At 40.1% G+C, this 19,997-nt stretch overlaps 1 long non-coding RNA gene across 2 annotated transcripts; it reads left to right on the top strand.

The window, feature by feature from the left end:
* The first annotated feature begins 3,845 nt into the window (after positions 1–3,845).
* On the top strand, positions 3,846–11,957 carry LOC106960830 (uncharacterized). Of its 2 annotated transcripts, none has more exons than XR_001427659.1 (2): positions 3,846–3,889; positions 4,350–5,198. It is a non-coding gene; the product is annotated as an uncharacterized LOC106960830 (long non-coding RNA). The 2 variants fall into 2 exon arrangements; XR_001427658.1 differs by lacking the exon at positions 4,350–5,198 and adding an exon at positions 10,808–11,957 and having other exon boundaries at positions 3,848–3,889.
* Positions 11,958–19,997: the final 8,040 nt, after the last annotated feature.

The raw sequence follows: 19,997 nt of genomic DNA, 5'->3' as shown, positions 1-19,997 counted from the left end.
CCAAGGTATTCACTCTGGAAACCACACTGAGATTTTTTTATTTTTTCATGCACTGCTCTGTGTTGGTCGATTGCATGAAATCTTAGTGAAATACGCTGCAGCTTACACTTGTAGGGATACAAAATGTGAAAGTTTAAGAGCCAAGAAAATTCTGCAAGGGCAGTATGTGTCAGGACACGAGTTCTGTGCGAATCACCTGTTTTTCTCCGTAACCGTGCAGAGCTCTGTCACTCACTGCCTGCAACATGCGGTTTGTGTTTGTCTGTGTTTATGTGCGACCGTGGTATATATTTGGATTTACGTTTTCATTCACTAAAGGGGTTCACGAAATGACATACAGCATTTTGCATACACATGGCCACTTTTTGCTGCTTGTTATGGCACATTAAAGTTCCTCTCGTCAGTCAACGTGTATGTTTTTCTATTTTTTTTTTTACATTTTTTTTCTTAAACACGGGTAAGCCTGTGTGTAAAAAGAAAGTCACATATGCCCTCATGCACACTCTTCAGACCCTCCTCTCCCCCCCTCATGTGTGCTCTCTGCCTTTATTAATTTTCCAAGTCAAGCTGCTTATCTGTGGGAACAAACCATTTCAACACTGGTATGATCGGAGGGTTTGACCGTCATATTTCAGTGGCGAAAGACAGAGAGCGAAGGTATGTGGACTTGACAGCGTACAGCAGATCGAGTAGTTCAGTGAAAGCTCTGCGAGGTCACTGTTGTGATTTACCTGTCAGAGACGCCAAACATCAAGTGTCGGCGTTAAGGAGGGAGTTTCGAGGGAGGGTGGGGGGAGCCGCTGCCAGCGATTCGGCTGGCTGCAGACGGCTACTGCATAAACACCTCTCCATCACTCACATCAAGGGTGCGATCAAAGGCTGCAATCGTAGCTCCCACGTTGGAGAGGCAACGCCAAGCGGCTTCACATCAAAGATCAAATGACCTTATGTGGGTGCCTGACTGGTAGCCAAATCTGGGAGGAAAGGACAAGTCAACGCACCAAGGACACAGAGGAGTCGGGGGCAGAGGGTTAAAGTTGGAAAATGAGAGACGGTGCCCGGGTCAGATGTCACCACTAATTGATTAAGATCTTTTTATTTAACTTTTTTTTTTTCTGTTATTTTTTGAGTGAGTAAAGCACACTATCAACAAACAAATCAGTAACTTTTTCAAATTCTGCTCAGCATTGACATGGAAAAAAGTATGACAGCGTGACGTAATTCTGCTCAAAACAACTGAACAAATATAACAGGAGTGTCCCTGACCAACATTAAATGTGAAATGGAGAAAGGTAGACTCCACCGGTGTGTTTGGCAGCGCAGCAAGTCAGTGGTGAGATTATGCATTTAAAATATTTTAAAAATTCAGTTACCTTTAACCTCAAAGTTACTTATGTTAGGCTTTATCCTGAAAAATATTGAGTAAAAAGATCAATAAATATTTACCTATTGTCAAAAAAATATATCGAAGATCAAAGGTGAATAGATGAGTTCTTTAGAAAAATAACTTTAGAAAATAACATAAATTTGGTCAAATTTGGGAGCATTTTATTGTTTATCGGAAAAGGGCTGATTCATTGTATATGATGGAGATGCCTGCTGATGGGCAGCAGCCATTTGTAAAATTATAAGGTAAAAAAATATTTTATGAATTTAAATTAAAGCTATACTGGGAATTCCAAACTTAGGACATAAATAAATTGGAAAGATTAAACTGGGAGGTAGGTGAGAGATTTTGATTTAATAAACATGTTGTTTTTTTTTGGTCTTTTCAGGCATGTAAGCACTTTATGTTTTTGTTTTGTTCCAAGTTATAACGTGAAGAATGTAAAGTGATAGGAACTTCTGTAAATAAATAAATGGTCAGATTTAAATTACCGACAAGAAATGCCACCTACCTTCAACAACCACTTAATAATTTTACTCTGTATCATATCTAATTATTCGAACTGCCAAACAGGCAGTTATAAATGTGTTTCTCTTCTTTCTTTCTTCCTTTAATCTTCAGGTAGCCATCCTTTTCTTTTCTTTTCTTCCTTCCTCGCCAGTATGTAAATAACACGAGAACAAAATGACCAGACGAGAGGTCTGGTCATGATCTGCACAGCAGCTGTCCTACGGCTGGTTCTGTACTGGAATAGAACAGCATGTACGGAGTAGGTGCAGGTGACTCAGTGAGTCAATATGAGTCTATTAAATAAAATAAGCGAAAACTTTTGCCAATCAGTTTGACATAATGACCTCACTGGGAACGAACAGCTTTGACATGTTTTCACTGACTTCCTTAGTTCGTCCTGACTGGGACCTATAATTGTGTCTGAAACGTTTGTCTGAGATCTTCTGCCCATAATAACATGATGGGACTTTTCTTATTTCTGAGCCACGTCAAGCACGGCGGTTTGAGTGAATCTTCATCAGCGCAGACAGAGTGTCTGCATGGGATTAAGTAATCACTGTCAGGTCACTGCTTTGGCATTTCAGTAGCTCTCGGTGACAGTGATGCATAAGTGTGGTACGGCCTCTTTAAAGTGCTTAAAATAACCTCTCTATATGCGTGGGGTCGCTTGGACCTCTGTGACAAACATGTGGCTCTGGTCATGCTATTGTTAGCCTAGCTGAGTTATGTCACACAGACTTTGAAAAGTCAAACCTCTGACTCAGTAAAGCTGACTATGAGGTATGAATTAGGCTTAATTTTTACCATTTACGTCACTGATTATTTTGAAAAAAAGAAAAAAAAAATTTCGGCGGCTTAGAAACGGGATGCGGCAGGGTTAATTGCTCAAATCTGCATTAAAATGCAAAACACAGATACGTAATTTTGTGACGAGTAAATTTAAAACTAGCCCAGCATTCCTGTTTTTGGTTTGTGGGAGGAAGTGGACGATAGACATGATTTAAACTTGTTCTTTGAGAGACTGATGAGAAAACAAAACCCTCCTGCATAAACAATAAAAAAGAAAGAATGTGTGAACAAACAAAAATACACTTTAATGCCTTTTTTCAGAGCCTGAATGTGTTGAAACAGAACCGTACAAATCTGTGTGATTTATGTACTGCTCTGAAGTGCAGGGAAAACAGAATCTTTTCAGGTCAAAAACACACATAGTAATGTGCAGCAAAAAATAGTGACATACTGTCACTGCCACTCAAGTCCAGGATAAATTTATCTTTGCACTGTTGTTCAGCTGCAAGGTGGTATAACTGGAAAGATCATAAAAATACCAGAGAAAGTCTGCACTGACCTTAAAAACTCCAGTGTAGAGCAGATGAGAACGAAGAAAACAAATCGTTACTTCACGTCTGAGATGGACTTTATATAAGATTGTTGAAAAAAAAACCCCACAATAAATAGACCCTTTAGATATTAATGTTTACAACTGATTCATTTTGTGTTTCTTTCATGCTCATAATTCATATGTTAAACAAGTTTTGGGCCAAAAATTCAAGTATATTTTCATCAAAACGCAACATTCCATAAGATTCCATTTAACTGTTCTTCATTTTCTTGAACTATGGATAATTGATTTCCTTCTGCAATAATACATAGATAATTAGTAGAATGCCTTGCAACCCTTCTTGTGAATTATATCTTTGTATGAATAAATCTTTTGGATCATTTGTCGCCTCTGTGGAAATTATAGTTTTATGTAAGTGACAGAAAAGTGGGAAACTTGGGGAAACTCACCCAGGACAGCTAAGCTTGATATCATGTTAATCAGAGTCAAAATGAAAAGCGAGAGGAGTAAAATACAGAAGACTGAATGCTTAAAAATGATTGAAGTTTTTTTTCTAATTTATTTTAAATCCGTGACATGTTTTTAAATTTGTCATCTCATTTATTTACCCAGCATTTTTACAGAGCTGTGTGCACAGGAACGTGTCAATTGTGAGTACATTTTCACTTCTTTCTGCTTTCTCCTGTCACATTTGTGTTTCTGATTCTAAGAAATAATTAGAATTCTGCATATAATTTTTTTTTTTCTTACCGATGACTCATCTCCGTTTGTCTCCGTCTCTTTTATTTTTATTCCGAAAACCTAACGTCACGCAGCTCCGTCAGCATCACTCGCACATATTCCAGTAAAAGTTAAGAAGATTGACCAATTAAATTTGCTGTCTTACTTCCAAGCAAATGCGTTTTGTTTCCTCTTAAGAGTTGGTTTGGCCCGTTTCTTTGCCTGTACTGGCACACCACATTTGCATTATGGAGACAAGTCTGTTAATGTGAGACCAGTGTGGGTCTGACTTAATGGTGCAGCCACCGCAGAGCACTCTCATTCCGAACTCTTAACTAACTCCACATTAAATTGCTTCGGCATCTGTTTTCTTTTCCCACTCTTACACAGCCTAAACAAGGGAGCGGATTTGTGTGGAAAAAGATATGAGATCACTCTTTCCCTTTTGTTCTCCCTGGGGTGTCGCATCATCATATGTTATTGGATGCGAGACGCGGGACACTCCCCGATCCCGCTATACCCATCTGCTACTTATGGAGGACTTTAGGAGGCGTCTGAAAAAAGAGGAAAAGGCCACATGACACGACGCGCAGATCCGACCGCAGATGAACATGGGTGAGGAACCCGTGCATTTGGAAGAGAATGAAACATGTAGGAAAAGGAAGGCAGTATATCACTGCAAAAAAAGAAAAAAGAAAAATGACAAGGGTCACATATGCTTGTGGAGAGGGAAGAATGCAGCCACGAAGATCACAAGCTGAGAAATAATTTATCACTGCTCCCTCTATCGTTTCTTCTGGCAGAGACAGATGGCCTGGAATCCTGTCGGATCCCTTCTGGTTTGGCTTGAAATTTTTGCCGGTTATGTGTCTTGTGCACATGCACAGATTAACTTGCTCACACACACACACACACACACACACAGAATGAGGCTGGTTTTTATCCAGTTGTGACAGAACTCAAGTGTATATTTATCCCTTCTCCCCACTATATGAGCTAAAGAAACATGTGCATGTCTTACCTACACGTGTTATGCTGAATTTACGCTAATAGTTTCTTTTTAACTGCTGACATGAAGGCTGGCTGTAAAGGTCATGTGCTATGAGCAAAAATCTAATTGTCTTTTGTATAAAGATGTAACAGCTGGGGTGTTACTTTAAACTTAACTAATGTACATAAGAACCTCATATTCATCAGTCTAATAATCTTTAGACTGGTATTATAAAACAATATGATGGAGAGGCTTTGTATGTATATTGAACAGAAAACACTTTAAACATGTAGAAAATAAACTTTAACAAGTTCTCTCCAAACTACAAGCATTTATTAAGAAACACTCAAACACTAATAACTAATAAAATAACAATGCACAGATATCACTTGATGTGAATATGTACATTTAAGAACTAAGGTTTGATTGATGGGGAACAATTTAGCTTTAAAAGTTGAAAGTTGAGTTAAACAACCAGTCCACAATACAAAGCAGAAGGGAAAATTCAACATTATTCTTAAAATAATGTCCCCAAAATAATGTACTAAATTAGGAATGAATCAATTGGGGAATTGATTCTTAACATTGTGATAATTAGCCATCACGGTGACAGATGATGTGACATGGCGAACAAGTGGTTTAGCTAACAATGTAAAACAGCAGCTGAGATGCTGTTTAGCAACCACTTTAGAACAAAACACTGTAAACACGGCAGAACTAATGGTGGCAACCAGGTTAGCATTAGCGGCTGGGATACCAGAAACAACATTTTAATTAAGACTATGAAGACATATTATTTTGCAGGGTAGTAACATAAGAGGAAGGGAAAACACATAAAATGGCACCAGCTTAAGTTACTGGAGTAAAATGGCTCTTTGCAAGTCAACTTTCCAAAACAGCCTGCAGCGCTGATAGCTTTGGTCGTTTTGCCTATGGGCTGGCTCTGTCCTGAATAATTAAAGCGCAACAAAACAGAGCGAAACACACATAAATGAGGTTGTTTTAAGCTAATTCATGAAGTAAGTATCTCTGCCCAGACACAACATCCTAGTGTGAACCATTCTGACAAACAGGCTGGGGTTCAGCACATCCAACTAGCCAGTGAGAAGGGTTGTGATTTCTTCTGGGAACAGTTCCTGGTGTTGACAAGCACTGGTACACTTGTTCAGAGCTGCAGCATCAATGCCTCCTTCATTAGGCAGGAGGGGAAACTGTCTTGTCAACATAATCAGAGACGCCATCTCCTCTTGAGGAATCTATAATCTGATTCTTTGCACAGGAGTTGAGGTTCAGGCAGCTTAAGACATTTCTCTAAATAAATAAGTTCATAGGTTTAAGTATCTAAAAATATTTCCATGTAATTAAAAATGATTGCAAGTTGCTTAGATGATCAGTTCATGCTTTATGTAAGTTTTCGCTTGAAAATATCGCCCTTAACTTGTACTTCCGGTTTTGGTCGCGCACTTCCGGTTTCTGGTCGGAACCAAAGTATGGGAATGTAATCGGATGCCATCCAGGCTGAATTAACAAACAGGAAGGCCGCTAGTTGAAATATTTGACAGTTTATACCGACGGCTTTGGATATTATTGCTTATTTTTCGGAAATGCTGTGTTCCTGAGGATGATGGACTTTATTTATGTAAACATCTCTCCGTGTGTTGAGACAGAGTGTATTTTCCATCATTTCAGTTTTCACCATATGTTTGTGAAGACAAACTAATCTCCAGGGTCTTAATTTTGGGTCAACATCCTTGTTTAAGACACACTACACGGTTAATCTTTTTTTTTTTTTTTTTCAGCTGAGGTAGTGTCGCAACACTTTACTTTGGATTTGAGGTTCCTGCAAAGATGAATGTCTTTTATTTGCCCAGGGATATCGAGATGTTTATCCCCATGTGCTTGTTTCCTCCTGTGGCTGGACCTAACGGCATTCAGCAACAAGACGCTCATTGTGTCTTGTTAGGATATAATTACTGTGCTCATATGTTCTGTTATACTCTAGTTTTATTTGATTGGATTAGATTCATTACCGCTTGTCTCTACGTCTTTACTTTAGTTCGTCCCTGTTCTAGATAACTTCATCCTGGTTTTTGTAAAAAAAAAATAATAATACATTCACTCCATTTCACATCCTGCCACTGAGTCACACCTGATTTGTGTCTCGGATTGTTAAACCTGCTTTACATTAAGTCTGTACTTCCCTCCGTATACAGAATACCGTCCTAGTTTTTCTTCTGTTTAGTGTGAGAGCCTCGCCGCTGATCGCTTCAGTTGCGCCAAGCTAAGTTTTGTTTATCCCCTGCTCCCTCCTTGCCCTCCTTTCTTTTCTGGGTTTGTAATTTAGAATAACATGCCGCGGCCGTGCGTTTGGTTAGTTTCAAAATAAAGCTAAATTTGTTCCTTTCCTTGTCTTTGCTGCCAAGTCCTGCATTTTGGGTACTCGTTACATATGTAACATTTTATGTGCACATAAATAACTTTGGTTGTAGAGGCTTCTGATCCAGTTCAGTAAATGGAGAATATGCCAATGAATGTGCTCCTAGATGGGGTCCAATTTCCAAAAGCTCACATCTGGGGACTGTGGATTCTCTTCCACTGACTCACAGCGAAGCCCATCAAAGCTTGTGGACGGTGGGGCTGTGATGCTTTGCCAAGCTAATATTAACTTTTCCAGCCAAAAAAATATGCGGCTGCCATATTTTTTCCAACACCAAACACAGGTGTAACTAATCCCAGGACTTACGATTCGACTCAGATGTTCCGGTGCCAAGACTTCATACTGTACTGTTGCCTAAATGGAAATAGTTAAAGTAATAGCTACACCTGCGACGTGTGAAAGGCATGTGTGAAAAATTGTTAATGGTTGAAACTTGTTTGGAGAGGAAAGGCGAAGATTTCAGAGGAAAGCAGAGCTTGACACGAGTGTAGTTTCTGTAATCGATGTGCTTCTTTGATTATAGGCAACGACTTGATGTTTATGTGCCGAATCCTGCCACTTGTCACACCAACAAAACAGCACCGTGACTGCCACATGTTTTACAGAGCTAAATCTTGTACTTTTCTTGTTTTTGTTTTTATTTACTACCAATCTTAATCACGTTGGTACATAATTCTAGCATGGCATTTAAGATGTGTAAACAAACAATGCTGAAAAGGAAATACTGAACGAGAAAAAAATCCATGAATGAACGGCTCTCGGCCTTAATGTAGACCTCAGAAGCACAGATTTCTGTCTCAACCAATGAGCATCCTCGAAAGCCACATTTTCTCCTTGGATGTGTGACCATACGCACGACCCCCCGACAGCGAGAATGCCGTAAAACAGATATACCGAACGCTTTTAGTTACAATATTCCCACTGTGGCACAGACTCACTGTAGCCTTTATGAGTGCATGTTGCGCTGAAAGCAGCAGTTGCATAATATTTGACAGTAAATCGTTTTCCATGCTGCAGGGTAGAGCTGCTGTTGGAACTGCTGCTTTGCAACTCAAAAGTCCTGGATTCTAATCAGAGCTAAGGTCCTTCCTGTGTCGTCAAGTTTGCGTGTTTTTTTTTTTTTCACAGTCCTGGTTCACATGGCAAGATTTTAAAATTGTCGGTAGATTTTCAAAACTTGAGAGACGTGACAATAATATAAAAAAAATAAAAAGTCATAAGTAAACCAGGTTTGGTTATGCAGTGTGTGCAGCATCGACGCACCGAGTTTCAGATCTCTACGATGGACAGCCTATCTCAGTTTAGGGAGTGCTGAAGAGCAGTTTTTCCACGCCCACTTTTGATCCCATTAAAATCCGATAATTTTCTGCAATAGTCAGTTTTTGGTGAAGTTTGACGAGTTTATGAAAACAATTAAAGTCTCCAACACGCTGCGTAAAGTGTCAGAATAATACGCAATAAAAAATCTTGCAATTACAATAGGCATTCGCCTCAGTTTTGCCGCTCAGCGACCACCGTGAGTCATGTGTGGTCGGACCACACATGGACAGATTTCGCTCACGGGCATTTAAAAGTCAGAAGGCGAATCTTGCAAAACCTTGCGAGATCAAAAGTCACTTGACTTTTGATCAATCGTAAATAAACACGGCAGACGAGGACAAACCAACGGCGATCATTGTGGTCTATTTTTAACGGAGAAAAAAACAATACATAAAGACGAGGCGTTGGTTAAATCAATCAAACCTTTTTATCCAGACATACATGGTCCATAACAAACCAAAACAGGCAGAACAACAACAAGAGACAATAAAAATTCACTGCCATATAAATGAAGGTGCCAGAGATTCCACAAACTAGAGAGAAGAAGCTAACTGAGCTTTGAACAGGGTTGGTCAAAGAGGAGATGCGCAAGCAGGGGCTGTGCTTTTTTAGCTCAGGCATTATTATCTTTGAATCCCCTCTGGCTTCCAGTCGCCTCGCTTTCTGATTGGCTGCATATCACATTCAACAGGTGCATGTTCTTCGAAGAACACCCACACCCCGAGATATCGGGCCACGATTATTCAACATGTTGCATTTCCACAATTTGAGGTCAGAGGGTCGCAACATCCTGGCACATAGATCTCTCTCAACACGAAGCAGTGATTATTTTTACGACAATCTGAAACTAAAGAGCAGGTGAAAAGTGGGCATAAAAATCTTCCCATGTGAGCCAAGCATTACATTGTGGTCATTCTAATTTGCTTTTGTTGCTTTGAATTGCTCTACATTTTTCCTTGCAGAACCTGCACAAAGTAAATTGGTGTAGAAAACATGGAAGGATGATCCCAGAGTCAAATCTTCATTTTATATTTCCTTTCTTCTATTTTTGGGTGTCACTCTGGTGTGTCTCTGTAGAGTGTTGCGTTTGTTGTTGGAATCTGGTGAATTTCCTGAATTAGGCTACTTTATGGAGGATATAATTTATCTAATAACAAATAAAACAGAAAAAAAATCGTCATGCTCCGAAATTCACATGGAAGACGAACTGTAAATTTATGCAACAATCATAAAAAAGTTGTTTAAATAAAAAAAAGACATTCTTTCTTTCCTACTGTCTTTCTTAACCTTTGACATGTGATTGGATGTAGCAATTGGAAGGGCGAAGGTTGTAACAATCATAACACATGCACTTTAAAGTAACTCTGGCTCAGATTGTTGCAGATGGAAACTGTTCCCTGTGTGTGTGTGTGTGTGTGTGTGTGTGTGTGTGTGTGTGTGTGTGTCTGCTCGCAGAGAAGGAAAAAGGAAAAACTCTCTGCCGTCATGTATTTTTAATCTGATGAGTGATCACAGCCACTATCTCGCAAACACACACTTGTAAACATGTAAACCCTGCAGGGCATGAACACTCACAAGGTCAGTTTCACCCACATTATCATGGCTAAAACATGCAAACAAAGAAAGTCTGCTGCGGGATGTTGGGGTTGGGGGTGGGGAGGTTGACTCTTACGTAAGTTAAATTAAACCAGGAGGAAGATGATGCCAAAGCAAAGGAATGAGCTAATTGCTGATTTGTGTTACAACAAAAGTTAAAACTGCATTGCACCTGACTTACCTCTTTGATGTTAATGAGATTCTGCTGGGTAACTCGGTTCGTTTCCTCAAAAGGGGCACAGCAGCCCGCTTATAAAATGAAAAGAGTATGTTTATTTTTCTTCTTCTTCTTTTAGATGATCAAAGTGAGCAAAGATTAGCAGATATTTCACTATCCTTGTCCTTTGCCCTCTCCACTTTGCACACACACACACACGCACACACACACCTTCATAATTTCATGCCGTTTGGGGAAAAGTGAGAATGTTTGGAATTTTTTCCCCCCTCCTCCGCACAACCAACTTGGTGTGAAGATAGTCATGCCTTGCGTTCCTCCCCTCGCAGGTGTTCCCGTCAATATTCCCCAGCCATCTTATCTGTCAGATGAATCGCTGATTTGGTGAGTGACCTTGCATTGGACTTGCGCAAGGTGCTCGGGAATGCCACGGGGACTTGTTTGCATCCCGCATCCATTTGAGGCCCTGCATGCGTCTCGGCGACGGCTACGCCGACCTTAACTCAAGCGGAGGGAGTAAAGCATGAGCGGGAACGACGGGCGGGAGCGAAGATGGTGACCGGAGTTAAACCCCCCCACAGGAGTCAGCCACGCTTATTTGAACTCGAATTGTCACATGCCTCATTTAAAACCCTCAAACTCCCACATGTTGCGGTGCCCCTGCGAGCGTCACTCCTCGAAATCAAAGAGAGCCCCATCACTCTTGACGTGCATCATCGCACCCAAGATGGGGACAATAAAATAAAGATTAAAGAGAATATTTAAGTATGAAAATTGCACAGGATTAAACACTCCACCAAGACTCAACACCCTCTGACACACGCATTCATCCTCCAATCGGAGACGGAACGATGCGACCCCACATCTAAGTGATGATGAATGCCGTGCAAGATCCCCCCACCCCCCGCTGAACTGTATAATTACAGTTATCACACATGGCTGTAATTCTCACTTAACACACTAACTTTAACACTTCTCGGTCTCGCCGGCTGGCACGGACACGCCACGCCAATAAAAGTGCATTCCTTCTCTCAAGCGTGCAAAGATTAAGGCAGAGTTTAATGCATTAATTTCTGTTGGGATTACATGAAAGTGTCTGCTTTCAACAGCATTTACTGTTTTTCTACTGTAAAATCTTCAGAAGAGGAGTCTTTGCTGACAAAGTGCCAGATTTAGTGACGCTGACACCGAATACCAAGTGGCATGAAGAAGTAGGAAGACATGATTCAACATCAAATTGAGCTTTTTCACAAAACATATGAACATATCGCAGCAACAAAAAGAACAGCTGAACTGTGTGATGCCTCTCATATACTGTCATCCCCTTCACTTCTTCTTGCCAGTTAATGACAACACTAGACGGTGATTTGTCGTAAATGATGTAAAGGATCAGCATTCTGCTTTTATTTACAAATGCTGAGAATCCATCCATTGAACTTTAGTGGCGTCAAATTTTTAATAAAAAAGACTTTAACAGACCAATTTGCTTTAACAGCTTCTTTTTTTTTTCTCTGACAGTTTTTCCACAAGGTTTTGGAATGTGTTAATACAAATTATGGATCAATTGATTCAGAAGCACATTCATGAGGTCAGACTCTGATGTGGGATGAGAAGGCCACCCTATAATTGGAGGTCTGTGTCTATTCCCTGCATAATGTTGGTGACTTCAGCACCTAAGCAAGATTTTTCCCAACTCTGCCTTGTTGAGCTAAGATAATATCCCTAAGCATTTGACTGGAATATTTAGCATGAAGGAAATTGAACATATGCTCCTGAATGGACTGTTTTGCAAACACAAGGCAACAGCAATTGTCAAGTAGCATTGCACCTTAGTAGTTCTACTGACCAAACTGCATTTATTTTTGAATATTTTTGTAGAAAACCTGTAAATATCATATATCAATAGTCATGTACCACAAAATAATATATGAATACGTGAATCTATGAATACTGAACCACACATAGTTAACTCGACTAAACTGAAGGTTTGATTTGTTTCTAAAAATTTTATAAAGGAACTATGACACTAAGATACAAAATGAATTTTAGGACTTTTTACACATCTTTACCAGAAATGTCACGACATGCTAAGAGGTCTGTTTCTGAATACATTTAGCATCTATCACTTGAGGATCAACCGTTTGACTAAATTTAGGTTTACAAGGTTTTGTACTTAACATCAGTACATATTTGGTTCTAAAGGAACGATTGCATTTCCTAAAAGCATTTATTGTCCCCCTTTAATTTAATGTGAACGCATGTTTTTTGAGGTGTGATATGTTTATTCTCCAGTGACTGAGTAGTCCATCGGGTATTTGTGATTGTTGAACACATAATAGCGTGAGCTAATGCCCTACAAAACATACTCTGTAAAGGTCAGTGAAATGTTAAATAGTAGCTCTAAATATCAGGCACAGAGAGTGAATTAAAACAAGGCAGACAGGAAAACCTGTAATTGAATCATAGTCCTTTCTCATTTTTAGTCAGTCAGGACATGGTGCAAATATCCAAGCCAAGGTAACGTCAAATAAACATTCAGTACTATCAAGCCGGACTGTAAATGCGACCATACATATTTATGAACTTTTTAAAAAAAATCTCTTTTGATCTTGGATAATTTCTCCACATCATGGTCTGTTTTTTTTTTTAAGCAAGAAACTGATGTTTTCATCAGGTGCAAAGGGGCAAATATCAGTCAGGTACATCTTATCAGATGCACTTCATTAACTGATCATCAGTGAATCTGACCATAAAAGCAGAAGTCAAAGAGATCAAAGAGAACGGGCAATGTTTCACTGCAGTCATTATGCAGACGGTGCTATGATGCAACATCCAAGTAAAGGGAAATTATCCACGAGCTGAAAACACTCGGTAAAGTTGCCAAAGAGAAACTGTCTGTAGTTGGCAGCTCAGCCCTGGCCTCTTAACCCTGCATTGCTCCTAATTTGTTTATTCGTGTAATAGTCTCAATATGAGCATATCATGTAATGTAAAAGTCTTTTGGATCTTACGGTTAGGGTTATACAAAGAAACTTTAATTTCATGAGCACAATAAACAGTGCGCAGCCTAAAAAAAACAACAAAAAAACATTTGCTCTACCACTGAGCCACGCGGCGGACAAGGCGACTCCTGTTTGAACTCAGAAAAGTTTGAAACTAAACAACCAAAACTCCAAAAGTATAAACTGCCAAAAGGGTGAGAGGACCAAACATCCACTGTGGCGGGACAGTGAGAAAGGTGGACATAAACAAAACCAAAGACACCTCAAAATGAGGAAGCTTCTGAAAGAAATATTAACTTCACATTTCATTCAACGTGAGAAGGTTAATAATCCGCTCAGAGCTCCTGAAGAAAGCAATGCCAGAGGGTAAGAATGGCTTTGGGAGGAAGTTCTCTGGTCCTGTGGATACTCCTTAAAGCATTAGGCCCAAGCGGACCCTCTGGGACAACTGCTGGTACTTTAAGTAGTCTTAATTATTTTTGAAGGTCCACCCTCCCCCCTGCAAACTTCTCTGCATTGTTTTGTTATCGTAGACATCCAAGAAGCTTCCCCAAAACAATCCAGCATTCCAGTACATTCCGCTCCATCCACTACCCACAAACCTTATCTGCAAAGTAAATAAGGGCTCCCATCCTGTCTGCAGGGGTTATGTCTCTTTCTACACTAGGCCGTGTCTGCCAACGCTCATTAAAACACGGACAGAGGGAAAGAAAGAGGAGGGCTTAAGAGTGAAGACAAGCCAAACGGGTAGTATCCCCGTGGTGCCTCAGAATATTTCCGTCTTTTATTTTGGAAAAGGTTGAATATTGGGGAAAGGTCCTACTTAGGTTTCATCTGGAAATATTTATTCCATGTCAAGGAGTAATTATTTTAATCTGCACTGTTTACTAAAAAGTTATTCGTGCTAGCTTTTTCTTCGCGCAGAAATATCGAGAATGGAAACGGACGATAACAGCTCTCGAGCAAAAACAAACCCTTTCTTTTATTGTAGAGACACGCAACAACCTTCTATGCCTTATTTGTTCCCCCTTTTTCTTCCTTTATTGAGATTGTTAGGACACTTTCAGTTCCAAGCTGAATAAATTGATTTTAAATACCTGAATTCTTCAGAGTAATTTTCTATTTTGAGTATGAAAGCCAGAAAACAGCAACAGAAAATTGTTCCTTGGCAAACTACAGGATAGCTCTGCATTGTACGGGATGAAAATACACACACACACACACACACACGCAAACACAGAGACAGGAGAGATGGGTTCAAAGATATAAACAAAGTAGTGGCATTAAAAGCCACCCGTACATGCAGACAAGTCCGTCAGACAAATAGCTCTACCAGCATCACAAGCTGTGGGAAACGAGTCGTAAACTGTCATTCAGTGGAAACTCATGAAGGATCAACAAGTGGGTGCAGACATGCAGTATTTACTGTACATACAGGGCCTTACAAACTTATTCACAACCTTGAACTTTTTCACGTTTTGTGTCACAATCCTTGGGTGTTAGGCTTCTGGTTTTCTTGCTCTTGTTTTGATTGTATTCAGTTCATTTACGTTCTCTATTATTGCTATAAATATGTTACCATGTTAGCTCATTTCTTTGTGACTAGTAGCTCCTAGATCCGTGTCAGTGGCTTCTTCTTGGTTTGATGTTCCTTTTAAGTCTTACTTCAATGCCTTTTGCGTTGATTAAGCCCTTTCATCCATTGTTAAGTCTCGCTCTACCCGGTTAATGCCTGACTCAGTCCTCGCCAAGTTGTGTGTGTCTCCGTTGGGAGTGTGTTCCTCACTGTGTGGGCGCAAATATGGGCGAGAACACTTCCTGAGAGGCCTCTGCCCCAGTATTGCTGGACTCTGCCAGAAAGTTCACCGTGTCCAACCCTGTTGCCAGTCAGTCTCTTCATCTGCACTCGGGTTATGAACAAAACGTCAACAAGACAGTGTGCTAGAACAATAACAACAGTGAACAAACACTACTGTGAAGACCAAGAACCACAGCAGACAAGACGGGGGCTAAGTTGTGGGTAATATTAAAGCATTAAAGGGTTGGTTAATAAGACCAAACTTTGAACACAAAGAATAAAGAATATTTCTATTGTGTTTAGTAAAATAAATAAAAGGGAACAGCTCTACCAAGAGCATTGATGAGGAAAACTGAGTGGTAGGTAACTGTGGAGGAGCTGCAGAGATCCACAGCTCTGATAGGATAATCTGTAGGAAAAAAAAAGTTGCTGTGGTCAAATGAGACCAAAGCCAAAGCTTATGGCCTTCAAACAACAGGCTACGCATGGTGAAAAACTAACTCCATTATCATCTGGGGCACAGAATCCCCATGGTGAGACTTGGTGGTGGCAACAGCAGACTGTAGGAAAGCTTTCATTAGCAGCAGCTGTGAAGCTGTCAAAGTTTGGTGGTAAGATGGAGATGAGACAAGTGTAAAGCAGACTTGGATCTAAACCGGTTCAAAGGTCTCCTTCCTGCAGGACAACCACCCTAAACATAATGCAGTCGCTTAGGTCGAAGCACATTAATGTGTTGGAATCACCTAGTAAATTTTAAGCCATAAATCCTCTTGAGAATCTGTGGTGAAACTTTGAAGAATTGATGTTCACAGATGCTCTCTATCCAAATGCTGCTTGGCATATTTTGCAAAGAAAAATGGGCAAAGCACTTTATCTGCAAAAGACACTGCAAACCACGCATCGTTTTTCTCCCACTTCACAGCTACGCGCTACATTAACTTCCAGACACACTGAAGCGAAAGCTTACAACGTGACAAAGTGGGAGCGTAATTTTGAAAGGCTCTGAGAGAATGCAGAGGCTAGGTAGCAATTAAACGAAGAGTTAATCTACGTATAATTGTGCTTTCAACAAATATAAATCTGCACTCTGTCTTTCATGCAAATCTGTTACAATTAGTAAGTATTACAGGGATGCTTTGGTCGTGTTTCTTTTTTTTAATTATGGCCTTGCATATCTTCTTTACTGTTTATTTACAATATCGTAAAATTATTTGATCACCACATCTTAGCAAGATCGGATTGTAAACCGAAATGAGCAGCAGCCCTCACAACTCGAAACCCTCAGCCCTCCATAAATGTTTTGTAGGTCGCATGCAAAGTGCGGCAACCATCTATAAACTAATGCCTCAAGAGGCTCCTGTGGTCGAGCTGTAACGTGTTCAAACATAATGTTGTTACTTGGCGCCATGGAAATAAATGGAGGTAAAAAATAGCCACGGTAAAAATAACACATTCCTGCGCTGTGACAGATTGACATTTGCCTATTCTGCTCGAAAGTTGCCGCTGTTCTCCTGTGACCGCAAGGAGAAATATTTGAGGGAGGCACGTTCCCAGAAAAAGGGCCTTTTTTTTCCACCTCCTGTGAGCTGAAAAGGATAATTGCTCATCTGAGCTCACAGAAGATGACTCCGTCCCGTTTCCAATGGCAACACTCCGGTCTCCGTGTTATCATGCTCGGGCGAGGAGTAGTCGGGTTGACCCTCCGCTCCGTCTCCGTGTGCGTGGGGAAGACTGACTGTGGGCGCGCTTGTGAGTCGAAAGCATGTTTGTGCTCTCGCACAGTTTCAGTACAGTACGTAGAAAAACCCCCGTGTGTGAGAATTGCACGGGAATGGACGGTGATTATAAAAACAGACCGATCTTTTCTGCAGTGGGTGAGTTGTTTCATAGAAGGAAAAGAGTTTGCGGCCACAACTGCTGAAGGAAAATATTTGGGGGAGGCAAAGAGGGTGAAGGGGACGGAGGAGGGGGTCTAAACAGAACTGTTTAGATGTTTTGTGAGTCAGACTTTAGCAATGAGGGAGTAACAGAGGCCATGAATGAGAGTGCCTGTTTATGCGGTTCACTGTTCTACTGTTTAACCCTTCAATTTAACTACTTCTGCAGAAGAGTTTGTTCAACTTTTGAGGTTGAGCCCTGACTGAAAGGACACATTGTGTTAAATCTGAAAACTCTGGTGTATATTTGCTACAGCTACAGCACATTTAGGGTGCATTCACCACCAGTCCTGCTCAGTCCCATTCAATCAAACTCTAGTTTGTTTGCCTAGATAGAAAGGATATTTTGTTTGGGGATGTGCAGTCGAACCTGAGGTTCGGTTAGGTTAGGTGGAAGTAAACCTACCCACCACATTCGCATGAGCATAAATACTTATGTGAATGCAAGCGGATCAGAGACCGCTCCGAAAGCAGGAAGCAAACTATAGTGCAGAGCATTCTGGGTAAATAGAACCAAAACAAACGCAAGAGTCTAATGCTAGAGGGAGAATCTGAAATCTGAGATCAGAGATCTGAAAATGTCAACACTTTGCATGTTGTTTGATAACCTGACCCTGCTTTGACTTTTCTGTTGTGTTCCTTTGTCTTCATGAAAGTGTTTCTTTACTAATGTTCCCCATCATACCTTTGAAGCCTTCAGAGAGATTTATGCTATTCATCACAAGTTTACTCTATTCACTAACATAATTTCTGAAGGTAGCTGCTAGATTTTACTTCAGAGTGTCAGAGTAAAGGAGGCAGAATACAAAAATGGGAAAAAGCACAAGAGGTTGAATACATTAACTTTAAAATCATTCTGTTATCTTTTGTCACAAAAGCCTGTCTGCTACAAACCTCATGGGATTTCCATCTTTAGCAGGTTTATGTGTTGCCACACTCACCGGCCAAAAGCTGCGATCTGCATCGACAGACAAATTAGCTTAGGCTTCTCTTTTTATAGAAAGCCTCAAATTAAACAACTCTCCTTTCAGGAAAGGGCAGCTGAGTCAAGAATAGAACGCTAACCTGTCGCTGACATTTCCCTCAGAGCCAAATGTGTCGAAGGAAGCTGCGGCACTCAGCGTTGCATGCACACAAATTACTTTTCCTGTTTTTACAGCTGCTTTATTCGGAGAAAAAAATCCAGATAAATCAGCCTTCTCAGGATGTAAATTAAATGAAGGAAAATACCAAGGCTAAACACTGCACTTGCACCTGGCGGAGCTCAATCAAAGTCCTGTGAGGGCCGAACCTGTGGCACAAATGTCAAGAAGGGATGAGGGGGTAGGGGGGCAGCATGTTAAAAAAGCAAAATGGGATAGAGGAGCTACTTATTGGCTTGGCAGAGTTGCAGTAATGTTTGCTACAGAGAAATTGAAGCTTTTCTAACCTAATTGCAAAAGCTACTAAATTTGCAGCAACTTTTTATTATTACGACGATTCAAGATGAATTTCAGGACGGTGTTAAGAGGTTCAGAGAAAGTAAGCTAATCTCACTTTAATGATATTTTGAAGAAGCATCAAGAAAGGTTTAAGCTTTAGTATGTTTCAGACTTATAATAACAACTAAACATCACCATGACTGCTCATATTTGGTAAACAAATTAAAGTAAAAAAAAAAAATAAAAAATAGAAAAATGTTAAACATCATTACCAAATACTAATATAATGTCGCGGTAACCTTACTGAGTTATAATAAGGCCGTCTTTATTTTCACAGTCTCATGTACAGCTGTGAACACACTGCATAAGAACGACCAGTAACTTGGTGCTGAAACGAGATTGGACGGGGGTTTCAAATGCGGACTCTTGATTTGTTCATGGAGGAACTACGTCTGTGTTTGTTGGCTCACCTGGGTCTTTATTTCAGTGAAGTACAACACAGGGTAAGCCATTTAAACAGTCATTTTCTCACAAAGTTCAATTTGTAGAAAACAGGAATGACTGAACAAGTCAAGCCCAAGAGGGGCAGCTGTATGAAGCATATGTCTGTAATTTCAATTAAAAAAGTTTTAAAATTTTAACCAACAACTTCTTCCCTCACTAATATAGAAAAAGTATACAGCATATTTGTCTTTGTTGTGCTTTAGTTTGGAGTACCAGGACAATAATTAATAAAAATTGCATGCTATAATTGATATTTTTGTGTGCAAAATGTGAAAATCTATTTTCTATCTTTCTACCACCTTACAGTTGGTCTTTAACCTCTAATCCCAGAAACATTGGAAGAATCTTCTGTCTTTAACAGAGTAAAATATGAAAAAGTAAACGGAGGCCTGAAGAGCTCTGTGACACAATGTATTAAAAAAAATAGATTTTAGTTAACACAAAAGCGAATCTATCTGCAGCAAATGAAAAAGATGTTGGGGCAGAATTCTTTGAAATATTTCAGTAAAATTTGCTCACATTGCCCTCTGCTCCACCCAGACAACTGCATCCGAGTCACATGTTGGGACAATAATTACAATCACTGAGGACTTGTTGATGTTCAGAGCCTTTCTCTTGAGTGGCCTGATGACTCGTGACCCACGAGACCGAATCAGAGCCGTTACGAACACCTGAAAGAAAGAGCTGACTGTCTGTTCCCTCATCTCCACGCTTGATTTCTGTCTGTGTGGTGAGTAAACAGCAGGAGCAAAGTCAGCTGATGAACTTGTAGATTCTGTCAGATCTTAACATTTTACCTGAAGTACAACAGGATTTTGATTATTTTTTTAAATTATTTTACTTTTTGCAGTTTCTTT

Source organism: Poecilia latipinna, unplaced genomic scaffold, assembly GCF_001443285.1.
Source record: "Poecilia latipinna isolate Pla-1442-1.1 unplaced genomic scaffold, P_latipinna-1.0 Scaffold1233, whole genome shotgun sequence".
NCBI classification, from domain to species: domain Eukaryota; kingdom Metazoa; phylum Chordata; class Actinopteri; order Cyprinodontiformes; family Poeciliidae; genus Poecilia; species Poecilia latipinna.
This window is presented reverse-complemented; position numbering and strand designations above follow the sequence as displayed.